The sequence below is a fragment of the Phocoena sinus genome, chromosome 1, assembly GCF_008692025.1.
Source record: "Phocoena sinus isolate mPhoSin1 chromosome 1, mPhoSin1.pri, whole genome shotgun sequence".
Taxonomy (NCBI): Eukaryota; Metazoa; Chordata; class Mammalia; order Artiodactyla; family Phocoenidae; genus Phocoena; species Phocoena sinus.
This window is the reverse complement of record NC_045763.1, coordinates 150,470,880-150,477,294: the sequence shown is the minus strand read 5'-3', so window position 1 is coordinate 150,477,294 and position 6,415 is coordinate 150,470,880.

Genomic DNA, 6,415 nt, shown 5'->3' with positions numbered 1-6,415 from the left:
GAGCATTGCACTGTTTTTCATTATATGTCCATTGCATAGATGGAGCCTGACACATATTATCACTCAACACACATCAGCTTAAAAAATGAACTCTTTGGAAATGCAAATTTGAAATTTTAGGAAACCATTTCAGTAAAGTATAAATGACTAAAATTGACCCCAAAGGACAGAATGCCTCAAAAATGACAAAAAATTAACCAGAAACATTGTTAAAGATCTGTAATTTCAAATGGCCCCAGTTTCAAGACTGGATCGTTTTTTAAGTGAGTTTTTTTAAGATATTCATTCTATTATTCAAAATATTTCAAATCATATAAATTTGGAAAGCTTATCATTTTATTTTATAGAGTTAACAAAAGATAACCAACACATCATTAAGATTGCATGAAAAAAATCCCTGCAATTGTACTTTTACTTATGAATAAAAATGCAAAACATTATTAAAATAGAATAAACATTATTAATATAAGTACAAAATGGTATAAGTACAGATGAAATTATTATTTAAGTACAAAATATTATTATTAATATAAGTACAAAATGGTATAAATACAGATGAAATTAGCATATTTAATTCTACACTGTATTAAAAGAAAGCTCAATCATGATCAAACACGGATTATTCTGGGGCATCAAGGATGGTTCCATAATATGAAGTCTCTCAAAACAAACCACTGTAAAATCTGGGGATTTGGAGACCTTCACTGGGCTTTCTCCTTCTTCCTTCCCAACTCCAACCTAGTTGCCTCATCTGAGCCAATGGCTACTGTAAGCTCCAAACAGTTAATTGTTATCTGAACTTGTGATTGCTTGAGGTTTTCGCTAGATATATTATAAACCTTTATTCCCTGTCTTGAGCAAGGTATTGAAGAAGATATTTAGTGCCTTGAGACAAAGGAACAAAAGCCATAAAACCCAAGGAAAAGTGTGATGTTCAGTGATCTAATGCAGGGGTCCCCAACCCCTGGGCCACTGACCATTATGGGTCCACACAGCAGGAGGTGAGCGGTGGATGGGCTAGTGAAGCTTCATCTGTATTTACAACCACTCCCCACTGTTCACATTACTGCCCGAGCTCTGCCTCCTGTCAGCATTATGGTGAGTTGTATAATTATTTCATTATATATTACAGTGTAATAGTAACAGAAATAAAATGCACAATAAATATAATGTGCTTAAATCATCCTGAAACCATCCCCCCTCCATCTGTGGAAAAATTGTCTTCCACGAAAGCAGTCCCTGGTGCCAAAAAGGTTGGGGACCGCTGATCTAATGAACTTGCTTAGGAAGACTGATATTTGCTCCATGTGATTTTTCTAGACTCTTTAGATCCCCCAAAGGTCAAGAAGGCACTAAGGAGGTAGGCTGAATCTTCCCTGACTCTCAATAAATATAGACCGTTTTGGAATGTAAGTTTTAAATAATGACTTTGTGAGACTTTAAGGATTGAGGAAATCTGCAAAAGAACAAAGTAACATTATTCCCGAAAGCCTCATCAGTAGAGAAGGACAGAGAATAAAGGAAGGAAGAAGAAAGAAAAGAAAAGTGTTCCAGAGATCTCATCTAGTTTATGTAAGAAGAAATTTGGGCTAATGCAGCTGTATGGAGAAAGATACACATTCACATATTTCTGACCTTGAGAGCATAATGTGAGCAATGAAAGGGATGAAAACACACAACTAACCTTTGAAAGAACAAGTGAGATGAATTTATACAAAAAAAAAGAAAGAAAAGAAAAGAAAAAGTTAAAAAAGGAAATAATGAAATAAAATAGGTAACAACAAAAATAAGTTACAGGCATTATATAAAATGTGAATGGACTATCTTATCCTTCCATTAAAGCACAAAGACTGATGCTCTAGGCTAGAAAACAAAACTTATCTATAGGGACATGATTAAATCAGTAAAGAAAGATAGAATATAAAAAGATGGGCAAATATAAAATATTGATATAATAGGAAAATTTTACAAAAAAAACACTCATAAATATGTAGATATCAAACTACATAGCAGCTATCTAAATATATAAACAAAATTATTAGTAATTCACTAAATTTGTTAAAATACAATTATAATGAGATTTCAATATACCTCTGCCAGAATCAGATATAGTAGACAGAAAGAGATGAAGGGCATAGAAAAAGAACCTTATATCACTCAAGGAGAGAATGTGATGGTTTTCCTTTACTCTAAGACACTTTGACGCTGGTGTTTTCTTGACTTCTTGATCTTAGCAGAATGTGTGAACTGAATGTTTTACACAATTGCATCACTATTTCTATGGGTTGACAGCCATAATTGCACCTCAATTCCAGAGAGGTAAAAATGTGGGAGAAAATGTGTTTCAGAATAAAAAATATTTTTTGTTTTTCATATGTCCATAAAACTTTTGTGCATAGACATCATATAGTTTGTCACGAAGTGTGTTAACTTTTAAAAAAGGCTACAATAGTAAATATGAAATGATAAGAAGAAAGAAGGTGATCAGCAAAATCTTTTCTTGGAAATTAAGAAACACACTCTTAGATCACCCTTATATTAAAGATAAAATTGAAAAATGAACAATTTAAAAAACAGTGAAAAGAAGAACAATTTTCACCAAACCATGTGGAACACAGAGAAAACTGTTTTTGCAGGCCTTTGTTATTAAGAAAAAGGATAGATTAAAACTAAAGTTGGTGAACGTTTGGTAATGTGGGGAGAGTGGCACACCTGGAGAGGGCATGGAAGCTCCTTACCCTTTCACCATCCCTTGTCCCATGCTTCTCTCCCATTGAGCTGTTCCTGAGTTATATCCTCTTATAATAAACCAGTAATCTACTAAGTAACACTGCTAGAGGTGAAGCAGGGTGAAAGTGGAAAGCAAAGTAACAATTACTATATCCCAATACAGGAAACTGTGAAAAAACAAAAAGACTTTAGTAGGAGCCACAATGATCTCCATCATGCTAAAAACTGAGGGAAGAGCATCTCAGGCAGGGGACATAACAAACATTGTGGTAGGCTGTGTGAGACAACAGCCTGCTCCTCCCACCTTATATTTTGACAAATAACTGGCCTCATTTAAAGATGGACAGGATCTCCCTAACAGTCCAGTGGTTAAGACTTCATGCTTCCACTGCAGGGGGCATAGGTTCGATCCCTGGTCAGGGAATTAAGATCCTCCACACTGCGTGGTATGGCCAAAACTAGGAAAAAAAAAAAAAAAGATTAGTAAAGATGGAAAGGAAAAGCAAGCAACCTAAGCCCTCCAACTCCATCAAAGAAAGATCAAGAAAATAGTGGAAAAGTTCAGATAAATATAATTCTTTTGAATCTTAAAGAAATTATAACATGATCTCTGAAAGAGAACTCAAAAAAGAGATTTTTAAGCCAACAGACAACATTTACAGAGAATGATATAAGTAAAATGACAGAGCTTTGGATAAAAAAGGAGATAAAATAGAAATGAAAGCCTCTTTAGTCATAATAAAAAGTGGACTAAACACAATGAAAAATACAGTCATAATTGTAATAGTAGCTAGAATGGAAAAGGCATGTAAAACAACATAAAAAGGTCATAAAAAAAGGTACTGTGATTGAAAAACAGTACCTGAGAGATGATAGACATGAAAGACAAAAAGAGATCTAACATATGCATAATTGTTTTTTCAGAAGAAGAAACAGAACAGGAGTAAACTTTTTTCCAAAGGTTTAACAGGAAAAAAAGAAACCCTAAAATAAAAACTAGTCTAGGACTTCCCTGGTGGTGCAGTGTTTGAGAGTCTGCCTGCTGATGCAGGGGACACGGGTTCGTGCCCCGGTCCGGGAAGATACCACATGCCGCGGAGCGGCTAGGCCCATGAGCCATGGCCGCTGAGCCTGAGCGTCCGGAGCCTGTGCTCCACGGCGGGAGAGGCCACAACAGTGAGAGGCCTGTGTACTGCAAAAAAAAAAAAAAAAAAAAATATGGCCTTGGCACCTGGAAAGGGAGTCTTATCATTAGGGGAGTACTTGCCTTGGTGTCCCAGGAAAAAATGCATTTAACCTTTAACATGGACATTATTTCTGGTCAATGTGCCCTTTTCCTAATAATTAAAGCAGATTGCAATACATGTTTGATAGACCACAACCTGGCTGTTTTAGTTGGCATAAAATTCAAGTTAACTCATGTATAATCCAGAATGTCTTGCCCATACCTCAATATGTGAAAATATCTTTTATCAGCTTCAAGCATAAATCCTCCTCTGGCCACTCCCCATCTCCATTCATGTTGGCTTTCACAAACGGTAGGGAGGAAATGACCCTTAAACAGTGACTACACTTTTTTTCCACAGAAAAGAAAGAACTGTATATACTCAGAACAAGTTTAGGTAAGCAGATAAAAGGTCATCTTTCTGCTTGCCTGCTTGACACAGGTTCAAGAGTGAAGCACACATTCAGAAGAAAAAATACACACAGCTTTCCTTTTACGCAGCTCCCCTGAGCTTCCACTTCTGCTAACCAGATCTTCACCTGCGTTGCATTCTCACTCTCCAGATGGTGGCAGTTTCTTGTGGTGAGGAACAGCCTCCTACTAAAGATAGGAGTTCACCAGAGCTTCAGCTCTGTACTCCTAGTCTACCTGTAGTGCTAGAAAACTTTGTCTCCTGAAGCTATAGGTCTCACAAAGGAACAAACTTCTTGCCCCGAAGTAGATAATTCTAACCTAATCAGCTCTCAAACACAGAAATATCTATTCCTAAAAGACAGACATTAAACACTCGTTCTCTTATCCTGATGCTAGCAGATCTCTTTCACTTTGTTGGGGAGAAAGAAATTTTTCTCCATCTTTCTACTTTTTTTCTTCTACTTTTTTTTCTAAGAATTAAATTGACATGAGACAGATTAACAAGAGAAAATCACACAAAAGTTTAGTAGCATATATACCTGGGAGAGACCCAGGAAAACTGAATAACTCACTAAAATGCCTGACCCTCATCTTAAATACCATCTTCAGCTCAAGATCAAAGAGGATGTTGGGGTAGGGGTTTGGGGCTTCAAGGGGGGAGTGGGGAGGGAAGGCAATTTAGTGGGGATGGAAAAGCAAATGTTTGGTAAACAAATGTTTGCTGGGCCAGGCAAAGATAATGGGACACAGAGAGGAATTTTAACAAACAGACATTGCTAGGTTCCTCCCTGTCTATCATGCCTAGTACATACCATAGTTATCTATGATGATAGCTCCCTTCCTGGAACAGGTCCTCTATCTACATTCTTTTAAGCAGTTAGGGGGAAGGTCAAAATTCTTCCTGAGACTTTTGGGCCTTAAAAACAATCAGCCTAGATTAATCCTTATGCCAAAGAGACAATTTGGCATGGTGAACTTTGCTCCCCTAAGACTTCATTAAGTAAAGCAATAAATTAATTAACAATTGCATGCTGAATCCATCTATACTGTGGTTCCCTACAAGTAAATGGGTAGAAGCTACAAAAATACAATCTCTCAGTGCTTCTGCTTTCCCACAGCATGGTATCCATAGATTTTCTCAGCAGATACCTCATTTAAGGTGGTTCAGAATAGTTTACAGTGAAAAGTTAGAGGAAGGCAGGTTCTTTTAAAAGCATTCCCGCTGGGTTTTGTCCTCTGCTTCACAGTACCAATTGTTATTTTTTAATGGAAACAAGACAAAGACTTTAAAAAATCTGTGTTTGAATAAATCTAAAGCTATAGCCTCCCAGGCCTTCCCTAAGTCACAAAAGCCTGGCTCAAGAATTAATGATTCAAGGGATGTGAATATGTAGTGACAAAAATAACAGTTGGGCCAGGAGAATTAATGCTAAAACCCCCACCAAATGGAAGATGTTAACTACTTGATTACCATGAGCAAGTAGTCCCCAGACCAACTAGAGCCTGAAGATTGATAATGTTAATGCCTGTGACACTATTCTGTCACTTCAAACACAGAATTGTGCAGAAGCTAATCACACACCCTCTGACTCCCTTCCCTCAGCTTGCCTTTAAACATGCTTTCTTAAAACACATCAGGAGTTTGAGGTTTTGAGCTGCCCAGACTCCTTGCCTGGCACTTGGCAGTAAATGCTTCACTTCCCTTCACCACAACCTGGTGTCAGTATATTGGCTTTACTGCATACAGGCAAGAGGACACCAAGATTGGTTCTGTAACATAAGGGCTTTCCTATGGCTCCACAAAAAAGAAGTAGAAATGGGATACTCTATAGCAGTGCTACTTATCAGCATGCTCTGCTGTCTCTAAAAGTAACTCCCAGTTTCTACCCTCTTTTTTCTCTACAGAAGTTCAAAGTTGTAGTCACTATCAAGATTTTAAATTCATTTTAAAAGAGAAAGAAAACAATAATTATTATCTAAATATTGGCATGGGTAGTCAATATTTTATTTGTTCTAGTCCAATAATATCATCTTATAAATTATGAC